The following is a 24,936-nucleotide window of genomic DNA, read 5'->3' as shown; positions in this document are numbered from 1 at the left end:
CCCATGCACAACTCCACCGGGGAAGGTGCCAGAAAGGAATTCTGTTGGTAGTTTTTACAGTGCCCCGGTAGGCAGCTGAAAGGCGCCACAAAACTTGTTCTACCTGCTTTCTGGGCTGAGATGGGGAAGCGCTGAATTTTGGACTCGGCTGGTGACAAAATGTTCCAAACACACCCCATGCACAACTCCACCGGGGAAGGTGCCAGAAAGGAGTTCTGTTGGTAGTTTTTACAGTACCCCGGTAGGCAGCTGAAAGGCGCCACAAAACTTGTTCTACCTGCTTTCTGGGCTGAGATGGGGAACCGTTGAATTTTGGACTCGGCTGGTGACAAAATTGTCCAAAAACACCATATGCACAGCTCCACGGGGGAAGGTGCCAGAAAGGAATTCTGTTGGTAGTTTTTACAGTACCCCGGTAGGCAGCTGAAAGGCGCCACAAAAGTTCTTCTACCTGCTTTCTGGGCTGAGATGGGGAAGCGCTGAATTTTGGACTCGGCTGGTGACAAAATGTTCCAAAGACACCCCATGCACAACTCCACCGGGGAAGGTGCCAGAAAGGAGTTCTCCTGGTAGTTTTTACAGTACCCCGGTAGGCAGCTGAAAGGCGCCACAAAACTTGTTCTACCTGCTTTCTGGGATGAGATGGGGAACGGCTGAATTTTGGACTCGGCTGGTGACAAAATGTTCCAAACACACTCCATGCACAACTCCACCGGGGAAGGTGCCAGAAAGGAGTTCTGTTGGTAGTTTTTACAGTACCCCGGTAGGCAGCTGAAAGGCACCACAAAAGATGTTCTACGTGCTTTCTGGGCTGAGCTGGGGAACCGCTGAATTTTGGACTCGGCTGGTGGCAAAATGTTCCAAACACACCCCATGCACAACTCCACCGGGGAAGGTGCCAGAAAGGAATTCTGTTGGTAGTTTTTACACTACCCCGGTAGGCAGCTGAAAGGCGCCACAAAACTTGTTCTACCTGCTTTCTGGGCTGAGATGGGGAAGCGCTGAATTTTGGACTCGGCTGGTGACAAAATGTTCCAAACACACCCCATGCACAACTCCACCGGGGAAGGTGCCAGAAAGGAGTTCTCTTGGTAGTTTTTACAGTACCCCGGTAGGCAGCTGAAAGGCACCACAAAACTTGTTCTACCTGCTTTCTGGGCTGAGATGGGGAAGCGCTAAATTATGGACTCGGCTGGTGACAAAATGTTCCAAACACACCCCATGCACAACTCCACCGGGGAAGGTGCCAGAAAGGAGTTCTCTTGGTAGTTTTTACAGTACCCCGGTAGGCAGCTGAAAGGCGCCACAAAAGTTGTTCTACCTGCTTTCTGGGCTGAGATGGGGAACCGTTGAATTTTGGACTCGGCTGGTGACAAAATATTCCAAACACACCCCATGCACAACTCCACCAGGGAAGGTGCCAGAAAGGAGTTCTCTTGGTAGTTTTTACAGTACCCTGGTAGGCAGCTGAAAGGCACCACAAAAGATGTTCTACCTGCTTTCTGGGCTGAGATGGGGAAGCGCTGAATTTTGGACTCGGCTGGTGACAAAGTTGTCCAAAAACACCATATGCACAACTCCACGGGGGAAGGTGCCAGAAAGGAATTCTGTTGGTAGTTTTTACACTATTCCGGTAGGCAGCTGAAAGGCGCCACAAAAGTTGTTCTACCTGCTTTCTGGGCTGAGATGGGGAACCGTTGAATTTTGGACTCGGCTGGTGACAAAATGTTCCAAACACACCCCATGCACAACTCCACCGGGGAAGGTGCCAGAAAGGAATTCTCTTGGTAGTTTTTACAGTGCCCCGGTAGGCAGCTGAAAGGCGCCACAAAACTTGTTCTACCTGCTTTCTGGGCTGAGATGGGGAACCGCTGAATTTTGGACTCGGCTGGTGACAAAATTGTCCAAACACACCCCATGCACAACTCCACCGGGGAAGGTGCCAGAAAGGAGTTCTCTTGGTAGTTTTTACAGTACCCCGGTAGGCAGCTGGAAGGCGCCACAAAACTTGTTCTACCTGCTTTCTGGGCTGAGATGGGGAAGCGCTGAATTTGGGACTCGGCTGGTGACAAAATGTTCCAAACACACCCCATGCACAACTCCACCGGGGAAGGTGCCAGAAAGGAGTTCTCTTGGTAGTTTTTACAGTACCCCGGTAGGCAGCTGGAAGGCGCCACAAAACTTGTTCTACCTGCTTTCTGGGCTGAGATGGGGAAGCGCTGAATTTTGGACTCGGATGGTGACAAAATGTTCCAAACACACCCCATGCACAACTCCACCGGGGAAGGTGCCAGAAAGGAGTTCTCTTGGTAGTTTTTACAGTACCCCGGTAGGCAGCTGGAAGGCGCCACAAAACTTGTTCTACCTGCTTTCTGGGCTGAGATGGGGAACCGCTGAATTTTGGACTCGGCTGGTGACAAAATGTACCAAACACACCCCATGCACAACTCCGCCTGGGAAGGTGCCAGAAAGGAATTCTGTTGGTAGTTTTTACAGTGCCCCGGTAGGCAGCTGAAAGGCGCCACAAAACTTGTTCTACCTGCTTTCTGGGCTGAGATGGGGAACCGCTGAATTTTGGACTCGGCTGGTGACAAAATGTTCCAAATATACCCCATGCACAACTCCACCGGGGAAGGTGCCAGAAAGGAGTTCTCTTGGTAGTTTTTACAGTACCCCGGTAGGCAGCTGAAAGGCGCCACAAAACTTGTTCTACCTGCTTTCTGGGCTGAGATGGGGAAGCGCTGAATTTGGGACTCGGCTGGTGACAAAATGTTCCAAACACACCCCATGCACAACTCCACCGGGGAAGGTGCCAGAAAGGAGTTCTGTTGGTAGTTTTTACAGTACACCGGTAGGCAGCTGACAGGTGCCACAAAACTTGTTCTACCTGCTTTCTGGGCTGAGATGGGGAAGCGCTGAATTTTGGACTCGGATGGTGACAAAATGTTCCAAACACACCCCATGCACAACTCCACCGGGGAAGGTGCCAGAAAGGAGTTCTCTTGGTAGTTTTTACAGTACCCCGGTAGGCAGCTGAAAGGCGCCACAAAACTTGTTCTACCTGCTTTCTGGGCTGAGATGGGGAAGCGCTGAATTTGGGACTCGGCTGGTGACAAAATGTTCCAAACACACCCCATGCAACACTCCACCGGGGAAGGTGCCAGAAAGGAGTTCTCTTGGTAGTTTTTACAGTACCCCGGTAGGCAGCTGAAAGGCGCCACAAAATCTGTTCTACCTGCTTTCTGGGCTGAGATGGGGAACCGCTGAATTTTGGACTCGGCTGGTGACAAAATGTTCCAAACACAACCCATGCACAACTCCACCGGGGAAGGTGCCAGAAAGGAGTTCTCTTGGTAGTTTTTACAGTACCCCGGTAGGCAGCTGAAAGGCGCCACAAAACTTGTTCTACCTGCTTTCTGGGCTGAGATGGGGAACCGCTGAATTTTGGACTCGGCTTGTGACAAAATGTTCCAAACACACCCCATGCACAACTCCACCGGGGAAGGTGCCAGAAAGGAATTCTCCTGGTAGTTTTTACAGTACCCCGGTAGGCAGCTGAAAGGCGCCACAAAAGATGTTCTACCTGCTTTCTGGGCTGAGATGGGGAAGCGCTGAATTTTGGACTCGGCTGGTGACAAAATGTTCCAAACACACCCCATGCACAACTCCACCGGGGAAGGTGCCAGAAAGGAATTCTGTTGGTAGTTTTTACAGTACCCCGGTAGGCAGCAGAAAGGCGCCACAAAAGTTGTTCTACCTGCTTTCTGGGCTGAGATGGGGAACCGCTGAATTTTGGACTCGGCTGGTGACAAAATGTTCCAAACACACCCCATGCACAACTCCACCGGGGAAGGTGCCAGAAAGGAGTTCTGTTGGTAGTTTTTACAGTACCCCGGTAGGCAGCTGAAAGGCGCCACAAAACTTGTTCTACCTGCTTTCTGGGCTGAGATGGGGAACCGCTGAATTTGGACTCGGATGGTGACAAAATTGTCCAAACACACCCCATGCACAACTCCACCGGGGAAGGTGCCAGAAAGGAGTTCTCTTGGTAGTTTTTACAGTACCCCAGTAGGCAGCTGAAAGGCACCACAAAAGTTGTTCTACCTGCTTTCTGGGCTGAGATGGGGAAGCGCTGAATTTTGGACTCGGCTGGTGACAAAATGTGCCAAACACACCCCATGCACAACTCCACCGGGGAAGGTGCCAGAAAGGAATTCTCTTGGTAGTTTTTACAGTACCCCGGTAGGCAGCTGGAAGGCGCCACAAAACTTGTTCTACCTGCTTTCTGGGCTGAGATGGGGAACCGCTGAATTTTGGACTCGGCTGGTGACAAAATTGTCCAAACACACCATATGCACAACTCCACCGGGGAAGGTGCCAGAAAGGAGTTCTCTTGGTAGTTTTTACAGTACCCCGGTAGGCAGCTGAAAGGCGCCACAAAAGTTTTTCTACCTGCTTTCTGGGCTGAGATGGGGAACCGCTGAATTTTGGACTCGGCTGGTGACAAAAGGTTCCAAACACACCCCATGCACAACTCCACCGGGGAAGGTGCCAGAAAGGAGTTCTGTTGGTAGTTTTTACAGTGCCCCGGTAGGCAGCTGAAAGGTGCCACAAAACTTGTTCTACCTGCTTTCTGGGCTGAGATGGGGAAGCGCTGAATTTTGGACTCGGCTGGTGACAAAATGTTCCAAACACACCCCATGCACAACTCCACCGGGGAAGGTGCCAGAAAGGAATTCTGCTGGTAGTTTTTACAGTACCCCGGTAGGCAGCTGAAAGGCGCCACAAAAGTTCTGCTACCTGCTTTCTGGGCTGAGATGGGGAAGCGCTGAATTTTGGACTCGGCTGGTGACAAAATTGTCCAAACACACCCCATGCACAACTCCACCGGGGAAGGTGCCAGAAAGGAGTTCTCTTGGTAGTTTTTACAGTGCCCCGGTAGGCAGCTGAAAGGCGCCACAAAACTTGTTCTACCTGCTTTCTGGGCTGAGATGGGGAACCGCTGAATTTTGGACTCGGCTGGTGACAAAATGTTCCAAACACACCCCATGCACAACTCCACCGGGGAAGGTGCCAGAAGGAGTTCTCTTGGTAGTTTTTACAGTACCCCGGTAGGCAGCTGAAAGGCGCCACAAAACTAGTTCTACCTGCTTTCTGGGCTGAGATGGGGAACCGCTGAATTTTGGACTCGGCTGGTGACAAAATGTTCCAAACACACCCCATGCACAACTCCACCGGGGAAGGTGCCAGAAAGGAGTTCTCTTGGTAGTTTTTACAGTACCCCGGTAGGCAGCTGAAAGGCGCCACAAAACTTGTTCTACCTGCTTTCTGGGCTGAGACGGGGAACCGCTGAATTTTGGACTCGGCTGGTGACAAAATGTTCCAAACACACCCCATGCACAACTCCACCGGGGAAGGTGCCAGCAAGGAGTTCTTATGGCAGTTTTTACAGTGCCCCGGTAGGCAGCTGAAAGGCACCACAAAAGATGTTCTACCTGCTTTCTGGGCTGAGATGGGGAACCGCTGAATTTTGGACTCGGCTGGTGACAAAATGTTCCAAACACACCCCATGCACAACTCCACCGGGGAAGGTGCCAGAAAGGAGTACTCTTGGTAGTTTTTACACTACCCCGGTAGGCAGCTGAAAGGCACCACAAAAGATGTTCTACCTGCTTTCTGGGCTGAGATGGGGAAGCGCTGAATTTTGGACTCGGCTGGTTACAAAATGTTCCAAACACACCCCATGCACAACTCCACGGGGGAAGGTGCCAGAAAGGAATTCTGTTGGTAGTTTTTACAGTGCCCTGGTAGGCAGCTGAAAGGCGCCACAAAAAGATGTTCTACCTGCTTTCTGGGCTGAGATGGGGAACCGCTGAATTTTGGACTCGGCTGGTGACAAAATGTTCCAAACACACCCCATGCACAACTCCACCGGGGAAGGTGCCAGAAAGGAGTTCTGTTGGTAGTTTTTACAGTACCCCGGTAGGCAGCTGAAAGGCGCCACAAAGGTTTTTCTACCTGCTTTCTGGGCTGAGATGGGGAAGCGCTGAATTTTGGACTCGGCTGGTGACAAAATGTTCCAAACACACCCCATGCACAACTCCACCGGGGAAGGTGCCAGAAAGGAATTCTGTTGGTAGTTTTTACAGTATCCCGGTAGGCAGCTGAAAGGCGCCACAAAACTTGTTCTACCTGCTTTCTGGGCTGAGATGGGGAAGCGCTGAATTTTGGACTCGGCTGGTGACAAAATGTTCCAAACACACCCCATGCACAACTCCACCGGGGAAGGTGCCAGAAAGGAGTTCTGTTGGTAGTTTTAACAGTACCCCGGTAGGCAGCTGAAAGGTGGCACAAAAGTTGTTTTACCTGCTTTCTGGGCTGAGATGGGGAACCGCTGAATTTTGGACTCGGCTGGTGACAAAATGTTCCAAACACACCCCATGCACAACTCCACCGGGGAAGGTGCCAGAAAGGAATTCTGTTGGGAGTTTTTACAGTACCCCGGTAGGCAGCTGAAAGGCGCCACAAAACTTGTTCTACCTGCTTTCTGGGCTGAGATGGGGAAGCGCTGAATTTTGGACTCGGCTGGTGACAAAATGTTCCAAACACACCCCATGCACAACTCCACCGGGGAAGGTGCTAGAAAGGGGTTCTGTTGGTAGTTTTTACAGTACCCCGGTAGGCAGCTGAAAGGCGCCACAAAAGATGTTCTACCTGCTTTCTGGGCTGAGATGGGGAACCGCTGAATTTTGGACTCGGCTGGTGACAAAATGTTCCAAACACACCCCATGCACAACTCCACCGGGGAAGGTGCCAGAAAGGAGTTCTGTTGGTAGTTTTTACAGTACCCCGGTAGGCAGCTGAAAGGCGCCACAAAACTTGTTCTACCTGCTTTCTGGGCTGAGATGGGGAAGCGCTGAATTTTGGACTCGGCTGGTGACAAAATGTTCCAAACACACCCCATGCACAACTCCACCGGGGAAGGTGCCAGAAAGGAGTTCTCTTGGTAGTTTTTACAGTGCCCTGGTAGGCAGCTGAAAGGCGCCACAAAAGTTGTTCTACCTGCTTTCTGGGCTGAGATGAGGAACCGCTGAATTTTGGACTCGGCTGGTGACAAAATGTTCCAAACACACCCCATGCACAACTCCACCGGGGAAGGTGCCAGAAAGGAATTCTGTTGGTAGTTTTTGCAGTACCCCGGTAGGCAGCTGAAAGGCACCACAAAAAGATGTTCTACCTGCTTTCTGGGCTGAGATGGGGAACCGCTGAATTTTGGACTTGGCTGGTGACAAAATTGTCCAAACACACCATATGCACAACTCCACCGGGGAAGGTGCCAGAAAGGAGTTCTCTTGGTAGTTTTTACACTACCCCGGTAGGCAGCTGAAATGCACCACAAAAGATGTTCTACCTGCTTTCTGGGCTGAGATGGGGAAGCGCTGAATTTTGGACTCGGCTGGTTACAAAATGTTCCAAACACACCCCATGCACAACTCCACCGGGGAAGGTGCCAGAAAGGAATTTTTTTGGTAGTTTTTACAGTACCCCGGTAGGCAGCTGAAAGGCACCACAAAAAGATGTTCTACCTGCTTTCTGGGCTGAGATGGGGAACCGCTGAATTTTGGACTCAGCTGGTGACAAAATGTTCCAAACACACCCCATGCACAACTCCACCGGGGAAGGTGCCAGAAAGGAATTCTCTTGGTAGTTTTTACAGTACCCCGGTAGGCAGCTGAAAGGCGCCACAAAAGTTCTGCTACCTGCTTTCTGGGCTGAGATGGGGAAGCGCTGAATTTTGGACTCGGCTGGTGACAAAATTGTCCAAACACACCCCATGCACAACTCCACCGGGGAAGGTGCCAGAAAGGAGTTCTCTTGGTAGTTTTTACAGTGCCCCGGTAGGCAGCTGAAAGGCGCCACAAAACTTGTTCTACCTGCTTTCTGGGCTGAGATGGGGAACCGCTGAATTTTGGACTCGGCTGGTGACAAAATGTTCCAAACACACCCCATGCACAACTCCACCGGGGAAGGTGCCAGAAGGAGTTCTCTTGGTAGTTTTTACAGTACCCCGGTAGGCAGCTGAAAGGCGCCACAAAACTAGTTCTACCTGCTTTCTGGGCTGAGATGGGGAACCGCTGAATTTTGGACTCGGCTGGTGACAAAATGTTCCAAACACACCCCATGCACAACTCCACCGGGGAAGGTGCCAGAAAGGAGTTCTCTTGGTAGTTTTTACAGTACCCTGGTAGGCAGCTGAAAGGCGCCACAAAAGTTGTTCTACCTGCTTTCTGGGCTGAGACGGGGAAGCGCTGAATTTTGGACTCGGCTGGTGACAAAATGTTCCAAACACCCCCCATGCACAACTCCACCGGGGAAGGTGCCAGAAAGGAATTCTGTTGGTAGTTTTTACAGTACCGCGGTAGGCAGCTGAAAGGCACCACAAAAGATGTTCTACCTGCTTTCTGGGCTGAGATGGGGAACCGCTGAATTTTGGACTCGGCTGGTGACAAAATGTTCCAAACACACCCCATGCACAACTCCACCGGGGAAGGTGCCAGAAAGGAATTCTGTTGGTAGTTTTTACAGTACCCCGGTAGGCAGCTGAAAGGCGCCACAAAACTTGTTCTACCTGCTTTCTGGGCTGAGACGGGGAACCGCTGAATTTTGGACTCGGCTGGTGACAAAATGTTCCAAACACACCCCATGCACAACTCCACCGGGGAAGGTGCCAGCAAGGAGTTCTTATGGCAGTTTTTACAGTGCCCCGGTAGGCAGCTGAAAGGCACCACAAAAGATGTTCTACCTGCTTTCTGGGCTGAGATGGGGAACCGCTGAATTTTGGACTCGGCTGGTGACAAAATGTTCCAAACACACCCCATGCACAACTCCACCGGGGAAGGTGCCAGAAAGGAGTTCTCTTGGTAGTTTTTACACTACCCCGGTAGGCAGCTGAAAGGCACCACAAAAGATGTTCTACCTGCTTTCTGGGCTGAGATGGGGAAGCGCTGAATTTTGGACTCGGCTGGTTACAAAATGTTCCAAACACACCCCATGCACAACTCCACGGGGGAAGGTGCCAGAAAGGAATTCTGTTGGTAGTTTTTACAGTGCCCTGGTAGGCAGCTGAAAGGCGCCACAAAAAGATGTTCTACCTGCTTTCTGGGCTGAGATGGGGAAGCGCAGAATTTTGGACTCGGCTGGTGACAAAATGTTCCAAACACACCCCATGCACAACTCCACCGGGGAAGGTGCCAGAAAGGAGTTCTGTTGGTAGTTTTTACAGTACCCCGGTAGGCAGCTGAAAGGCGCCACAAAGGTTTTTCTACCTGCTTTCTGGGCTGAGATGGGGAAGCGCTGAATTTTGGACTCGGCTGGTGACAAAATGTTCCAAACACACCCCATGCACAACTCCACCGGGGAAGGTGCCAGAAAGGAATTCTGTTGGTAGTTTTTACAGTATCCCGGTAGGCAGCTGAAAGGCGCCACAAAACTTGTTCTACCTGCTTTCTGGGCTGAGATGGGGAAGCGCTGAATTTTGGACTCGGCTGCTGACAAAATGTTCCAAACACACCCCATGCACAACTCCACCGGGGAAGGTGCCAGAAAGGAGTTCTGTTGGTAGTTTTAACAGTACCCCGGTAGGCAGCTGAAAGGTGGCACAAAAGTTGTTTTACCTGCTTTCTGGGCTGAGATGGGGAACCGCTGAATTTTGGACTCGGCTGGTGACAAAATGTTCCAAACACACCCCATGCACAACTCCACCGGGGAAGGTGCCAGAAAGGAATTCTGTTGGGAGTTTTTACAGTACCCCGGTAGGCAGCTGAAAGGCGCCACAAAACTTGTTCTACCTGCTTTCTGGGCTGAGATGGGGAAGCGCTGAATTTTGGACTCGGCTGGTGACAAAATGTTCCAAACACACCCCATGCACAACTCCACCGGGGAAGGTGCTAGAAAGGGGTTCTGTTGGTAGTTTTTACAGTACCCCGGTAGGCAGCTGAAAGGCGCCACAAAAGATGTTCTACCTGCTTTCTGGGCTGAGATGGGGAACCGCTGAATTTTGGACTCGGCTGGTGACAAAATGTTCCAAACACACCCCATGCACAACTCCACCGGGGAAGGTGCCAGAAAGGAGTTCTGTTGGTAGTTTTTACAGTACCCCGGTAGGCAGCTGAAAGGCGCCACAAAACTTGTTCTACCTGCTTTCTGGGCTGAGATGGGGAAGCGCTGAATTTTGGACTCGGCTGGTGACAAAATGTTCCAAACACACCCCATGCACAACTCCACCGGGGAAGGTGCCAGAAAGGAGTTCTCTTGGTAGTTTTTACAGTGCCCTGGTAGGCAGCTGAAAGGCGCCACAAAAGTTGTTCTACCTGCTTTCTGGGCTGAGATGAGGAACCGCTGAATTTTGGACTCGGCTGGTGACAAAATGTTCCAAACACACCCCATGCACAACTCCACCGGGGAAGGTGCCAGAAAGGAATTTTTTTGGTAGTTTTTACAGTACCCCGGTAGGCAGCTGAAAGGCACCACAAAAAGATGTTCTACCTGCTTTCTGGGCTGAGATGGGGAACCGCTGAATTTTGGACTCAGCTGGTGACAAAATGTTCCAAACACACCCCATGCACAACTCCACCGGGGAAGGTGCCAGAAAGGAATTCTCTTGGTAGTTTTTACAGTACCCCAGTAGGCAGCTGAAAGGCGCCACAACAGTTGTTCTACCTGCTTTCTGGGCTGAGACGGGGAACCGCTGAATTTTGGACTCGGCTGGTGACAAAATGTTCCAAACACAACCCATGCACAACTCCACCGGGGAAGGTGCCAGAAAGGAATTCTCTTGGTAGTTTTTACTGTACCCCGGTAGGCAGCTGAAAGGCGCCACAAAAGTTGTTCTACCTGCTTTCTGGGCTGAGATGGGGAAGCACTGAATTTTGGACTCGGCTGGTGACAAAATGTTCCAAACACACCCCATGCACAACTCCACCGGGGAAGGTGCCAGAAAGGAATTCTCTTGGTAGTTTTTACAGTACCCCGGTAGGCAGCTGAAAGGCACCACAAAAGATGTTCTACCTGCTTTCTGGGCTGAGATGGGGAAGCGCTGAATTTTGGACTTGGCTGGTGACAAAATTGTCCAAACACACCATATGCACAACTCCACCGGGGAAGGTGCCAGAAAGGAGTTCTGTTGGTAGTTTTTACAGTACCCGGGTAGGCAGCTGAAAGGCACCACAAAAGATGTTCTACCTGCTTTCTGGGCTGAGATGGGGAAGCGCTGAATTTTGGACTCGGCTGGTGACAAAATGTTCCAAACACACCCCATGCACAACTCCACCGGGGAAGGTGCCAGAAAGGAATTCTCTTGGTAGTTTTTACAGTACCCCGGTAGGCAGCTGAAAGGCACCACAAAACTTGTTCTACCTGCTTTCTGGGCTGAGATGGGGAAGCGCTGAATTTTGGACTCGGCTGGTGACAAAATGTTCCAAACACACCCCATGCACAACTCCACCGGGGAAGGTGCCAGAAAGGAATTCTGTTGGGAGTTTTTACAGTACCCCGGTAGGCAGCTGAAAGGCGCCACAAAACTTGTTCTACCTGCTTTCTGGGCTGAGATGGGGAAGCGCTGAATTTTGGACTCGGCTGGTGACAAAATGTTCCAAACACACCCCATGCACAACTCCACCGGGGAAGGTGCTAGAAAGGGGTTCTGTTGGTAGTTTTTACAGTACCCCGGTAGGCAGCTGAAAGGCACCACAAAAGATGTTCTACCTGCTTTCTGGGCTGAGATGGGGAACCGCTGAATTTTGGACTCGGCTGGTGACAAAATGTTCCAAACACACCCCATGCACAACTCCACCGGGGAAGGTGCCAGAAAGGAGTTCTGTTGGTAGTTTTTACAGTACCCCGGTAGGCAGCTGAAAGGCGCCACAAAACTTGTTCTACCTGCTTTCTGGGCTGAGATGGGGAAGCGCTGAATTTTGGACTCGGCTGGTGACAAAATGTTCCAAACACACCCCATGCACAACTCCACCGGGGAAGGTGCCAGAAAGGAGTTCTCTTGGTAGTTTTTACAGTGCCCTGGTAGGCAGCTGAAAGGCGCCACAAAAGTTGTTCTACCTGCTTTCTGGGCTGAGATGAGGAACCGCTGAATTTTGGACTCGGCTGGTGACAAAATGTTCCAAACACACCCCATGCACAACTCCACCGGGGAAGGTGCCAGAAAGGAATTCTGTTGGTAGTTTTTGCAGTACCCCGGTAGGCAGCTGAAAGGCACCACAAAAAGATGTTCTACCTGCTTTCTGGGCTGAGATGGGGAACCGCTGAATTTTGGACTTGGCTGGTGACAAAATTGTCCAAACACACCATATGCACAACTCCACCGGGGAAGGTGCCAGAAAGGAGTTCTCTTGGTAGTTTTTACACTACCCCGGTAGGCAGCTGAAATGCACCACAAAAGATGTTCTACCTGCTTTCTGGGCTGAGATGGGGAAGCGCTGAATTTTGGACTCGGCTGGTTACAAAATGTTCCAAACACACCCCATGCACAACTCCACCGGGGAAGGTGCCAGAAAGGAATTTTTTTGGTAGTTTTTACAGTACCCCGGTAGGCAGCTGAAAGGCACCACAAAAAGATGTTCTACCTGCTTTCTGGGCTGAGATGGGGAACCGCTGAATTTTGGACTCAGCTGGTGACAAAATGTTCCAAACACACCCCATGCACAACTCCACCGGGGAAGGTGCCAGAAAGGAATTCTCTTGGTAGTTTTTACAGTACCCCAGTAGGCAGCTGAAAGGCGCCACAACAGTTGTTCTACCTGCTTTCTGGGCTGAGACGGGGAACCGCTGAATTTTGGACTCGGCTGGTGACAAAATGTTCCAAACACAACCCATGCACAACTCCACCGGGGAAGGTGCCAGAAAGGAATTCTCTTGGTAGTTTTTACTGTACCCCGGTAGGCAGCTGAAAGGCGCCACAAAAGTTGTTCTACCTGCTTTCTGGGCTGAGATGGGGAAGCACTGAATTTTGGACTCGGCTGGTGACAAAATGTTCCAAACACACCCCATGCACAACTCCACCGGGGAAGGTGCCAGAAAGGAATTCTCTTGGTAGTTTTTACAGTACCCCGGTAGGCAGCTGAAAGGCACCACAAAAGATGTTCTACCTGCTTTCTGGGCTGAGATGGGGAAGCGCTGAATTTTGGACTTGGCTGGTGACAAAATTGTCCAAACACACCATATGCACAACTCCACCGGGGAAGGTGCCAGAAAGGAGTTCTGTTGGTAGTTTTTACAGTACCCGGGTAGGCAGCTGAAAGGCACCACAAAAGATGTTCTACCTGCTTTCTGGGCTGAGATGGGGAAGCGCTGAATTTTGGACTCGGCTGGTGACAAAATGTTCCAAACACACCCCATGCACAACTCCACCGGGGAAGGTGCCAGAAAGGAGTTCTTTTGGTAGTTTTTACAGTACCCCGGTAGGCAGCTGAAAGGCGCCACAAAAGTTGTTCTACCTGCTTTCTGGGCTGAGATGGGGAAGCGCTGAATTTTGGACTCGGCTGGTGACAAAATGTTCCAAACACACCCCATGCACTACTCCACCGGGGAAGGTGCCAGAAAGGAATTCTGTTGGTAGTTTTTACTGTACCCCGGTAGGCAGCTGAAAGGCGCCACAAAACTTGTTCTACCTGCTTTCTGGGCTGAGATGGGGAACCGCTGAATTTTGGACTCGGCTGGTGACAAAATGTTCCAAACACACCCCATGCACAACTCCACCGGGGAAGGTGCCAGAAAGGAATTCTGTTGGTAGTTTTTACAGTACCCCGGTAGGCAGCTGAAAGGCGCCACAAAACTTGTTCTACCTGCTTTCTGGGCTGAGATGGGGAAGCGCTGAATTTTGGACTCGGCTGGTGACAAAATTGTCCAAACACACCCCATGCACAACTCCACCGGGGAAGGTGCTAGAAAGGGGTTCTGTTGGTAGTTTTTACAGTACCCCGGTAGGCAGCTGAAAGGCACCACAAAAGATGTTCTACCTGCTTTCTGGGCTGATATGGGGAACCGCTGAATTTGGACTCGGCTGGTGACAAAATGTTCCAAACACACCCCATGCACAACTCCACCGGGGAAGGTGCCAGAAAGGAATTCTCTTGGTAGTTTTTACAGTACCCCGGTAGGCAGCTGAAAGGCGCCACAAAACTTGTTCTACCTGCTTTCTGGGCTGAGATGGGGAAGCGCTGAATTTTGGACTCGGCTGGTGACAAAATGTTCCAAACACACCCCATGCACAACTCCACCGGGGAAGGTGCCAGAAAGGAATTCTCTTGGTAGTTTTTACAGTACCCGGGTAGGCAGCTGAAAGGCACCACAAAAGATGTTCTACCTGCTTTCTGGGCTGAGATGGGGAACCGCTGAATTTTGGACTCGGCTGGTGACAAAATGTTCCAAACACACCCCATGCACAACTCCACCGGGGAAGGTGCCAGAAAGGAATTCTGTTGGTAGTTTTTACAGTACCCCAGTAGGCAGCTGAAAGGCGCCACAAAAGTTGTTCTACCTGCTTTCTGGGCTGAGATGGGGAAGCGCTGAATTTTGGACTCGGCTGGTGACAAAATGTTCCAAACACACCCCATGCACAACTCCACCGGGGAAGGTGCCAGAAAGGAATTCTGTTGGTAGTTTTTACTGTACCCCGGTAGGCAGCTGAAAGGCGCCACAAAACTTGTTCTACCTGCTTTCTGGGCTGAGATGGGAACCGCTGAATTTTGGACTCGGCTGGTGACAAAATGTTCCAAACACACCCCATGCACAACACCACCGGGGAAGGTGCCAGAAAGGAATTCTGTTGATAGTTTTTACAGTACCCCGGTAGGCAGCTGAAAGGCGCCACAAAACTTGTTCTACCTGCTTTCTGGGCTGAGATGGGGAAGCGCTGAATTATGGACTCGGCTGGTGACAAAATTGTCCAAACACACCCCATGCACAACTCCACCGGGGAAGGTGCCAGAAAGGAGTTCTCTTGGTAGTTTTTACAGTACCCCGGTAGGCAGCTGAAAGGCACCACAAAAGATGTTCTACCTGCTTTCTGGGCTGATATGGGGAACCGCTGAATTTGGACTCGGCTGGTGACAAAATGTTCCAAACACACCCCATGCACAACTCCACCGGGGAAGGTGCCAGAAAGGAATTCTCTTGGTAGTTTTTACAGTACCCCGGTAGGCAGCTGAAAGGCGCCACAAAACTTGTTCTACCTGCTTTCTGGGCTGAGATGGGGAAGCGCTGAATTTTGGACTCGGCTGGTGACAAAATGTTCCAAACACACCCCATGCACAACTCCACCGGGGAAGGTGCCAGAAAGGAATTCTCTTGGTAGTTTTTACAGTACCCCGGTAGGCAGCTGAAAGGCACCACAAAAGATCTTCTACCTGCTTTCTGGGCTGAGATGGGGAAGCGCTGAATTTTGGACTCGGCTGGTGACAAAATGTTCCAAACACACCCCATGCACAACTCCACTGGGGAAGGTGCCAGAAAGGAGTTCTCTTGGTAGTTTTTACAGTACCCCGGTAGGCAGCTGAAAGGCGCCACAAAACTAGTTCTACCTGCTTTCTGGGCTGAGCTGGGGAAGCGCTGAATTTTGGACTCGGCTGGTGACAAAATGTTCCAAACACACCCCATGCACAACTCCACCGGGGAAGGTGCCAGAAAGGAATTCTGTTGGTAGTTTTTACAGTACCCCGGCAGGCAGCTGAAAGGCGCCACAACAGTTGTTCTACTTGCTTTCTGGGCTGAGACGGGGAACCGCTGAATTTTGGACTTGGCTGGTGACAAAATGTTCCAAACACACCCCATGCACAACTCCACCGGGGAAGGTGCCAGAAAGGAATTCTGTTGGTAGTTTTTACAGTGCCCTGGTAGGCAGCTGAAAGGCACCACAAAAGATGTTCTACCTGCTTTCTGGGCTGAGATGGGGAACCACTGAATTTTGGACTCGGCTGGTGACAAAATGTTCCAAACACACCCCATGCACAACTCCACCGGGGAAGGTGCCAGAAGGGAATTCTCTTGGTAGTTTTTACAGTACCCTGGTAGGCAGCTGAAAGGCGCCACAAAACTTGTTCTACCTGCTTTCTGGGCTGAGATGGGGAAGCGCTGAATTTTGGACTCGGCTGGTGACAAAATGTTCCAAACACACCCCATGCACAACTCCACCGGGGAAGGTGCCAGAAAGGAATTCTCTTGGTAGTTTTTACAGTATCCCGGTAGGCAGCTGAAAGGCACCACAAAAGATGTTCTACCTGCTTTCTGGGCTGAGATGGGGAAGCGCTGAATTTTGGACTTGGCTGGTGACAAAATTGTCCAAACACACCCCATGCACAACTCCACCGGGGAAGGTGCCAGAAAGGAGTTCTCTTGGTAGTTTTTACAGTACCCCGGTAGGCAGCTGAAAGGCACCACAAAACTTGTTCTACCTGCTTTCTGGACTGAGATGGGGAACCACTGAATTTTGGACTCGGCTGGTGGCAAAATGTTCCAAACACACCCCATGCACAACTCCACCGGGGAAGGTGCCAGAAAGGAGTTCTCTTGGTAGTTTTTACAGTGCCCCGGTAGGCAGCTGAAAGGCGCCACAAAAGTTGTTCTACCTGCTTTCTGGGCTGAGATGGGGAAGCGCTGAATTTTGGACTCGGCTGGTGACAAAATGTTCCAAACACACCCCATGCACAACTCCACCGGGGAAGGTGCCAGAAAGGAGTTCTCTTGGTAGTTTTTACAATACCCCGGTAGGCAGCTGAAAGGCACCACAAAAGATGTTCTACCTGCTTTCTGGGCTGAGCTGGGGAACCGCTGAATTTTGGACTCGGCTGGTGGCAAAATGTTCCAAACACACCCCATGCACAACTCCACCGGGGAAGGTGCCAGAAAGGAGTTCTCTTGGTAGTTTTTACAGTGCCCCGGTAGGCAGCTGAAAGGCACCACAAAACTTGTTCTACCTGCTTACTGGGCTGAGATGGGGAAGCGCTGAATTTTGGATTCGGCTGGTGACAAAATGTTCCAAACACACCCCATGCACAACTCCACCGGGGAAGGTGCCAGGAAGGAATTCTCTTGGTAGTTTTTACAGTACCCCGGTAGGCAGCTGAAAGGCGCCACAAAACTATTTCTACCTGCTTTCTGGGCTGAGATGGGGAAGCGCTGAATTTTGGACTCGGCTGGTGACAAAATGTTCCAAACACACCCCATGCACAACTCCACCGGGGAAGGTGCCAGAAAGGAATTCTGTTGGTAGTTTTTACAGTACCCCGGTAGGCAGCTGAAAGGCACCACAAAAGATGTTCTACCTGCTTTCTGGGCTGAGATGGGGAAGCGCTGAATTTTGGACTCGGCTGGTGACAAAATGTTCCAAACACACCCCATGCACAACTCCACCGGGGAAGGTGCCAGAAAGGAGTTCTGTTGGTAGTTTTTACACTACCCCGGTAGGCAGCTGAAAGGCACCACAAAAGATGTTCTACCTGCTTTCTGGGCTGAGATGGGGAAGCGCTGAATTTTGGACTCGGCTGGTGACAAAATGTTCCAAACACACCCCATGCACAACTCCACCGGGGAAGGTGCCAGAAAGGAATTCTCTTGGTAGTTTTTACTGTACCCCGGTAGGCAGCTGAAAGGCGCCACAAAACTTGTTCTACCTGCTTTCTGGGCTGAGATGGGGAACCGCTGAATTTTGGACTCGGCTGGTGACAAAATGTTCCAAACACACCCCATGCACAACTCCACCGGGGAAGGTGCCAGAAAGGAATTCTCTTGGTAGTTTTTACAGTACCCCGGTAGGCAGCTGAAAGGCGCCACAAAACTAGTTCTACCTGCTTTCTGGGCTGAGATGGGGAACCGCTGAATTTTGGATTCGGCTGGTGACAAAATGTTCCAAACACACCCCATGCACAACTCCACCGGGGAAGGTGCCAGAAAGGAATTCTCTTGGTAGTTTTTACAGTACCCCGGTAGGCAGCTGAAAGGCACCACAAAAGATGTTCTACCTGCTTTCTGGGCTGAGATGGGGAACCGCTGAATTTTGGACTCGGCTGGTGACAAAATTGTCCAAACACACCATATGCACAACTCCACCGGGGAAGGTGCCAGAAAGGAGTTCTCTTGGTAGTTTTTACAGTACCCCGGTAGGCAGCTGAAAGGCGCCACAAAAGATGTTCTACATGCTTTCTGGGCTGAGATGGGGAAGCGCTGAATTTTGGACTCGGCTGGTGACAAAATGTTCCAAACACACCCCATGCACAACTCCACCGGGGAAGGTGCCAGAAAGGAATTCTGTTGGTAGTTTTTACAGTACCCCGGTAGGCAGCTGAAAGGCACCACAAAAGATGTTCTACCTGCTTTCTGGGCTGAGATGGGGAACCGCTGAATTTTGGACTCGGCTGGTGACAAAATGTTCCAAACACACCCCATGCACAACTCCACCGGGGAAGGTGCCAGAAAGGAATTCTCTTGGTAGTTTTTACTGTACCCCGGTAGGCAGCTGAAAGGCGCCACAAAACTTGTTCTACCTGCTTTCTGGGCTGAGATGGGGAAGCGCTGAATTTTGGACTCGGCTGGTGACAAAATGTTCCAAACACACCCCATGCACAACTCCACCGGGGAAGGTGCCAGAAAGGAATTCTGTTGGTAGTTTTTACACTACCCCGGTAGGCAGCTGAAAGGCGCCACAACAGTTGTTCTACCTGCTTTCTGGGCTGAGATGGGGAAGTGCTGAATTTTGGACTCGGCTGGTGACAAAATGTTCCAAACACACCCCATGCACAACTCCACCGGGGAAGGTGCCAGAAAGGAGTTCTCTTGGTAGTTTTTACAGTACCCCGGTAGGCAGCTGAAAGGCGCCACAAAACTTGTTCTACCTGCTTTCTGGGCTGAGATGGGGAACCGCTGAATTTTGGACTCGGCTGGTGACAAAATGTTCGAAAAACACCCCATGCACAACTCCACCGGGGAAGGTGCCAGAAAGGAGTTCTCTTGGTAGTTTTTACTGTGCCCCGGTAGGCAGCTGAAAGGCGCCACAAAAGTTGTTCTACCTGCTTTCTGGGCTGAGATGGGGAACCGCTGAATTTTGGACTCGGCTGGTGACAAAATGTTCCAAACACACCCCATGCACAAATCCACCAGGGAAGGTGCCAGAAAGGAATTCTCTTGGTAGTTTTTACTGTACCCCGGTAGGCAGCTGAAAGGCGCCACAAAAGATGTTCTACATGCTTTCTGGGCTGAGATGGGGAAGCGCTGAATTTTGGACTCGGCTGGTGACAAAATGTTCCAAACACACCCCATGCACAACTCCACCGGGGAAGGTGCCAGAAAGGAATTCTGTTGGTAGTTTTTACAGTACCCCGGTAGGCAGCTGAAAGGCACCACAAAAGATGTTCTACCTGCTTTCTGGGCTGAGCTGGGGAACCGCTGAATTTTGGACTCGGCTGGTGAGAAAATGTTCCAAACACACCCCATGCACAACTCCACCGGGGAAGGTGCCAGAAAGGAATTCTGTTGGTAGTTTTTACACTACCCCGGTAGGCAGCTGAAAGGCACCACAAAACTTGTTCTACCTGTTTTCTGGGCTGAGCTGGGGAACCGCTGAATTTTGGACTCGGCTGGTGGCAAAATGTTCCAAACACACCCCATGCACAACTCCACCGGGGAAGGTGCCAGAAAGGAGTTCTGTTGGTAGTTTTTACAGTGCCCCGGTAGGCAGCTGAAAGGCGCCACAAAACTTGTTCTACCTGCTTTCTGGGCTGAGATGGGGAAGCGCTGAATTTTGGACTCGGCTGGTGGCAAAATGTTCCAAACACACCCCATGCACAACTCCACCGGGGAAGGTGCCAGAAAGGAGTTGTCTTGGTAGTTTTTACAGTACCCCGGTAGGCAGCAGAAAGGCGCCACAAAAGTTGTTCTACCTGCTTTCTGGGCTGAGACGGGGAAGCGCTGAATTTTGGACTCGGCTGGTGACAAAATGTTCCAAACACACCCCATGACCAACTCCACCGGGGAAGGTGCCAGAAAGGAGTTCTGTTGGTAGTTTTTACAGTACCCCGGTAGGCAGCTGAAAGGCGCCACAAAACTTGTTCTACCTGCTTTCTGGGCTGAGATGGGGAAGCGCTGAATTTTGGACTCGGCTGGACACAAAATGTTCCAAACACACCCCATGCACAACTCCACCGGGGAAGGTGCCAGAAAGGAGTTCTCTTGGTAGTTTTTACAGTACCCAGGTAGGCAGCTGAAAGGCGCCACAAAAGATGTTCTAACTTCTTTCTGGGCTGAGATGGGGAACCGCTGAATTTTGGACTCGGCTGGTGACAAAATGTTCCAAACACACCCCATGCACAACTCCACCGGGGAAGGTGCCAGAAAGGAATTCTGTTGGTAGTTTTTACAATACCCCGGTAGGCAGCTGAAAGGCACCACAAAAGATGTTCTACCTGCTTTCTGGGCTGAGCTGGGGAAGCGCTGAATTTTGGACTCGGCTGGTGACAAAATGTTCCAAACACACCCCATGCACAACTCCACCGGGGAAGGTGCCAGAAGGGAATTCTCTTGGTAGTTTTTACAGTACCCTGGTAGGCAGCTGAAAGGCGCCACAAAACTTGTTCTACCTGCTTTCTGGGCTGAGATGGGGAAGCGCTGAATTTTGGACTCGGCTGGTGACAAAATGTTCCAAACACACCCCATGCACAACTCCACCGGGGAAGGTGCCAGAAAGGAATTCTCTTGGTAGTTTTTACAGTACCCCGGTAGGCAGCTGAAAGGCACTACAAAACTTGTTCTACCTGCTTTCTGGGCTGAGATGGGGAAGCGCTGAATTTTGGACTCGGCTGGTGACAAAATGTTCCAAACACACCCCATGCACAACTCCACCGGGGAAGGTGCCAGAAAGGAGTTCTCTTGGTAGTTTTTACAGTACCCCGGTAGGCAGCTGAAAGGCACCACAAAACTTGTTCTACCTGCTTTCTGGACTGAGATGGGGAACCACTGAATTTTGGACTCGGCTGGTGGCAAAATGTTCCAAACACACCCCATGCACAACTCCACCGGGGAAGGTGCCAGAAAGGAGTTCTCTTGGTAGTTTTTACAGTGCCCCGGTAGGCAGCTGAAAGGCGCCACAAAAGTTGTTCTACCTGCTTTCTGGGCTGAGATGGGGAAGCGCTGAATTTTGGACTCGGCTGGTGACAAAATGTTCCAAACACACCCCATGCACAACTCCACCGGGGAAGGTGCCAGAAAGGAGTTCTCTTGGTAGTTTTTACAATACCCCGGTAGGCAGCTGAAAGGCACCACAAAAGATGTTCTACCTGCTTTCTGGGCTGAGCTGGGGAACCGCTGAATTTTGGACTCGGCTGGTGGCAAAATGTTCCAAACACACCCCATGCACAACTCCACCGGGGAAGGTGCCAGAAAGGAGTTCTCTTGGTAGTTTTTACAGTGCCCCGGTAGGCAGCTGAAAGGCACCACAAAACTTGTTCTACCTGCTTACTGGGCTGAGATGGGGAAGCGCTGAATTTTGGATTCGGCTGGTGACAAAATGTTCCAAACACACCCCATGCACAACTCCACCGGGGAAGGTGCCAGGAAGGAATTCTCTTGGTAGTTTTTACAGTACCCCGGTAGGCAGCTGAAAGGCGCCACAAAACTATTTCTACCTGCTTTCTGGGCTGAGATGGGGAAGCGCTGAATTTTGGACTCGGCTGGTGACAAAATGTTCCAAACACACCCCATGCACAACTCCACCGGGGAAGGTGCCAGAAAGGAATTCTGTTGGTAGTTTTTACAGTACCCCGGTAGGCAGCTGAAAGGCACCACAAAAGATGTTCTACCTGCTTTCTGGGCTGAGATGGGGAAGCGCTGAATTTTGGACTCGGCTGGTGACAAAATGTTCCAAACACACCCCATGCACAACTCCACCGGGGAAGGTGCCAGAAAGGAGTTCTGTTGGTAGTTTTTACACTACCCCGGTAGGCAGCTGAAAGGCACCACAAAAGATGTTCTACCTGCTTTCTGGGCTGAGATGGGGAAGCGCTGAATTTTGGACTCGGCTGGTGACAAAATGTTCCAAACACACCCCATGCACAACTCCACCGGGGAAGGTGCCAGAAAGGAATTCTCTTGGTAGTTTTTACTGTACCCCGGTAGGCAGCTGAAAGGCGCCACAAAACTTGTTCTACCTGCTTTCTGGGCTGAGATGGGGAACCGCTGAATTTTGGACTCGGCTGGTGACAAAATGTTCCAAACACACCCCATGCACAACTCCACCGGGGAAGGTGCCAGAAAGGAATTCTCTTGGTAGTTTTTACAGTACCCCGGTAGGCAGCTGAAAGGCGCCACAAAACTAGTTCTACCTGCTTTCTGGGCTGAGATGGGGAACCGCTGAATTTTGGATTCGGCTGGTGACAAAATGTTCCAAACACACCCCATGCACAACTCCACCGGGGAAGGTGCCAGAAAGGAATTCTCTTGGTAGTTTTTACAGTACCCCGGTAGGCAGCTGAAAGGCACCACAAAAGATGTTCTACCTGCTTTCTGGGCTGAGATGGGGAACCGCTGAATTTTGGACTCGGCTGGTGACAAAATTGTCCAAACACACCATATGCACAACTCCACCGGGGAAGGTGCCAGAAAGGAGTTCTCTTGGTAGTTTTTACAGTACCCCGGTAGGCAGCTGAAAGGCGCCACAAAAGATGTTCTACATGCTTTCTGGGCTGAGATGGGGAAGCGCTGAATTTTGGACTCGGCTGGTGACAAAATGTTCCAAACACACCCCATGCACAACTCCACCGGGGAAGGTGCCAGAAAGGAATTCTGTTGGTAGTTTTTACAGTACCCCGGTAGGCAGCTGAAAGGCACCACAAAAGATGTTCTACCTGCTTTCTGGGCTGAGATGGGGAACCGCTGAATTTTGGACTCGGCTGGTGACAAAATGTTCCAAACACACCCCATGCACAACTCCACCGGGGAAGGTGCCAGAAAGGAATTCTCTTGGTAGTTTTTACTGTACCCCGGTAGGCAGCTGAAAGGCGCCACAAAACTTGTTCTACCTGCTTTCTGGGCTGAGATGGGGAAGCGCTGAATTTTGGACTCGGCTGGTGACAAAATGTTCCAAACACACCCCATGCACAACTCCACCGGGGAAGGTGCCAGAAAGGAATTCTGTTGGTAGTTTTTACACTACCCCGGTAGGCAGCTGAAAGGCGCCACAACAGTTGTTCTACCTGCTTTCTGGGCTGAGATGGGGAAGTGCTGAATTTTGGACTCGGCTGGTGACAAAATGTTCCAAACACACCCCATGCACAACTCCACCGGGGAAGGTGCCAGAAAGGAGTTCTCTTGGTAGTTTTTACACTACCCCGGTAGGCAGCTGAAAGGCGCCACAAAACTTGTTCTACCTGCTTTCTGGGCTGAGATGGGGAAGCGCTGAATTTTGGACTCGGCTGGTGACAAAATGTTCGAAAAACACCCCATGCACAACTCCACCGGGGAAGGTGCCAGAAAGGAGTTCTCTTGGTAGTTTTTACTGTGCCCCGGTAGGCAGCTGAAAGGCGCCACAAAAGTTGTTCTACCTGCTTTCTGGGCTGAGATGGGGAACCGCTGAATTTTGGACTCGGCTGGTGACAAAATGTTCCAAACACACCCCATGCACAAATCCACCAGGGAAGGTGCCAGAAAGGAATTCTCTTGGTAGTTTTTACTGTACCCCGGTAGGCAGCTGAAAGGCGCCACAAAAGATGTTCTACATGCTTTCTGGGCTGAGATGGGGAAGCGCTGAATTTTGGACTCGGCTGGTGACAAAATGTTCCAAACACACCCCATGCACAACTCCACCGGGGAAGGTGCCAGAAAGGAATTCTGTTGGTAGTTTTTACAGTACCCCGGTAGGCAGCTGAAAGGCACCACAAAAGATGTTCTACCTGCTTTCTGGGCTGAGCTGGGGAACCGCTGAATTTTGGACTCGGCTGGTGAGAAAATGTTCCAAACACACCCCATGCACAACTCCACCGGGGAAGGTGCCAGAAAGGAATTCTGTTGGTAGTTTTTACACTACCCCGGTAGGCAGCTGAAAGGCACCACAAAACTTGTTCTACCTGTTTTCTGGGCTGAGCTGGGGAACCGCTGAATTTTGGACTCGGCTGGTGGCAAAATGTTCCAAACACACCCCATGCACAACTCCACCGGGGAAGGTGCCAGAAAGGAGTTCTGTTGGTAGTTTTTACAGTGCCCCGGTAGGCAGCTGAAAGGCGCCACAAAACTTGTTCTACCTGCTTTCTGGGCTGAGATGGGGAAGCGCTGAATTTTGGACTCGGCTGGTGGCAAAATGTTCCAAACACACCCCATGCACAACTCCACCGGGGAAGGTGCCAGAAAGGAGTTGTCTTGGTAGTTTTTACAGTACCCCGGTAGGCAGCAGAAAGGCGCCACAAAAGTTGTTCTACCTGCTTTCTGGGCTGAGACGGGGAAGCGCTGAATTTTGGACTCGGCTGGTGACAAAATGTTCCAAACACACCCCATGACCAACTCCACCGGGGAAGGTGCCAGAAAGGAGTTCTGTTGGTAGTTTTTACAGTACCCCGGTAGGCAGCTGAAAGGCGCCACAAAACTTGTTCTACCTGCTTTCTGGGCTGAGATGGGGAAGCGCTGAATTTTGGACTCGGCTGGACACAAAATGTTCCAAACACACCCCATGCACAACTCCACCGGGGAAGGTGCCAGAAAGGAGTTCTCTTGGTAGTTTTTACAGTACCCAGGTAGGCAGCTGAAAGGCGCCACAAAAGATGTTCTAACTTCTTTCTGGGCTGAGATGGGGAAGCGCTGAATTTTGGACTCGGCTGGTGACAAAATGTTCCAAACACACCCCATGCACAACTCCACCGGGGAAGGTGCCAGAAAGGAATTCTCTTGGTAGTT

Source organism: Falco cherrug, chromosome W, assembly GCF_023634085.1.
Source record: "Falco cherrug isolate bFalChe1 chromosome W, bFalChe1.pri, whole genome shotgun sequence".
Taxonomy (NCBI): Eukaryota; Metazoa; Chordata; class Aves; order Falconiformes; family Falconidae; genus Falco; species Falco cherrug.
Note: the sequence above shows the minus strand (reverse complement) of the source record.